Below are 2,224 nucleotides of genomic sequence, written 5' to 3'. Positions count from 1 at the left end.
GTGCAGAGGAAAACATTTAAGAGGAAAACATTTAATGTGCATGTTGAAAAGTTGAATATGAGCTTGTATGCAAGAGGGATAGATCAGCCCATTTTATATTAGATCTTCTTCTACTTCTTCTTCCAATCTAATGGATTTTAATTTTACAGCAACAAGAATGAAGGAATATTAACCAAATCACCCCATTTGACAAGAAAACCTGCCATGCCTACAGTTACATACGTACATTTATTGTCCTTACACATAGATGGCTCCACAAGTACATAATCACCAAGGAGTCCGCTATTAGTCCTGTCTGTCTCACATGTTTACCTTTTTCCTTGAATTTTGGAAAATTTCTTTTATACCATTTTATTGTCTAATGCCATTGATATTTTAATAACAGTTTGATAATCGTAATGTGAGTGAGAATAATTACAGTATCAACATAAATAGTGTTAGAAGGGAAAGCACATTTTCCAACTATTTCAAGGAATGGGTAAGTCGTGCGCGATCATTAGGGACTCCTCGGTAGCTGAACGTATGCGGAGCCATCTGTATGTAACAAGATTAACAAAAAAATACAGGGGATGATACATAAATCTGGGGTGATTGGTTGAAGAATATATGTTAGAATAAAACTTTTTGATATTAGGTAAAGGAATCTGGTCTCTGCCTCTTGACTTTTGTTTCGAGACTTTTATTATTGTACATAAGAAATACAGTTATGGAACGGAAGAGTTGAAATTATATTTTAAAAATCTATACTTCAAATCATCTTTGTCATCGCTTCAGGTGTATAATAAGCTAATGTTAGATTGCTAGAGCCATGTGAACTGATCCAAATAGGTTAAGAGAAAAGAGGGAAAAGTGTCCTTTTACATAGTGGATGTTAATGTTGATATAACTGTTGTTGTTGTTCCTAGGTCTTTGTAATGAAGTGTTCATATAATGAATGAAAGGAACAAGGAGTGTACATGCACTGTTACTGAATCAGTCTTGACCATCTTTTAACTTGAGGCCTGGTTTTGTTTTTTGTTTTTTGCCCCTTTCAAGGAGTCTTACTTTGCAGTCAGATCTCCCTTTTTAAACTACTTATGATGTAGTATCATTGTATTTTCATGTTTGTAAGGGTTTTTTGTTACATTGTGGATGAGATGTATAAACTCTTGTGACATTTCCCATATTTTTTAATGTTGGTTCATTTTTTTTTCCTCTTTTTTTTTCTTTCTTTCTTTTCTTTGTCTTTTATATCAGTAAAATGTACAATTTATGCCTAAGTTGCTGTACGTTTAAAAAGAGCAGGAATTTCCAAGTAATCCGTCTTTAGAAACGGTAGAAGTTGAATTCATGAATGACTCTACGAAGGATATTGTCCCATGTTGATAATCACTTGCAGAACGTTTTCTCAAGAGGTTTTGCAGTAGCATTGTTCTGGTCACATACATAGTTAGGTTCATGCGTTAGGTAAATCTTTGTATTACTTTTTCTCTGGTATTGATACAAAATGTTTTCAATATTTCAAATGCTACTGATATACAAGCGCACAAAGTAACACATGTAGAGTCTTGTTATTGTACACTTGTCTACATGCACAACTAAAACACAAGAAGATTAAGCCATTTGTTACTGAGGATGCACCTCATTGCTCAACACCTGTTCATTTTGTAGGATATTGTCCATAATAAAATGTAATTAGCTACATACTGTTTGGTATAGTTTGAATTAAGCATCAATATTAATGTGGCTTGCCATTTGAGTTTTCATTTTTTGATAAAAATTCCTGGTGGTCTGTTGATAAATCATGAAGCCTTTTTTTCAGTGGATTCACATGTCTGGATGCAGACAAGCTTCCCTCCCATCATATCCCTTGCTTTATTTTTTAATTCCACATCTGTCCTCACCCTGAAGTAGTGAAATGCGCCTGAAAAAAGATGATCCTCTTTTTCACTAAGAGTTCAGTTCAGCCAATACCATTTGGCATTGTCTTGTATTTGTGCACATAGATCATAATACTTACTGTTATGTCATTTCTCTCTCTCTTTCCATCTTTCCTTCTTGCCCCCCCCCCCCCCTCTCTCTCTCTCTCTCTCTCTCTCTCTCTCTCTCTCTCTCTCTCTCTCTCTCTCTCTCTCTCTCTCTCTCTCTCTCTCTCTCTCTCTCTCTCTCTCTCTCTCTCTCTCTCTCTCTCTCTCTCTCTCTCTCTCTCTCTCTCTCTCTCTCTCTCTCTCTCTCTCAAACATAT

The 2,224-nt window shown here is 35.5% G+C and overlaps 1 protein-coding gene across 1 annotated transcript in view; it reads left to right on the top strand.

Annotated features, from left to right (window-relative positions):
- Window positions 1–1,683, top strand: part of LOC113813626 (eukaryotic translation initiation factor 4E type 3) — an 8,022-nt gene extending 6,339 nt beyond the window's left edge. The window contains exon 4 of the mRNA XM_027365652.2: window positions 1–1,683. This exon is cut by the window's left edge and continues 1,130 nt beyond it. The gene's annotated coding sequence lies outside the window, so the exon portion shown is untranslated.
- The last annotated feature ends 541 nt before the right edge of the window (window positions 1,684–2,224 follow it).

Source organism: Penaeus vannamei, chromosome 9 (assembly GCF_042767895.1).
Source record: "Penaeus vannamei isolate JL-2024 chromosome 9, ASM4276789v1, whole genome shotgun sequence".
Lineage (NCBI taxonomy): Eukaryota > Metazoa > Arthropoda > Malacostraca > Decapoda > Penaeidae > Penaeus > Penaeus vannamei.
This window is presented reverse-complemented; position numbering and strand designations above follow the sequence as displayed.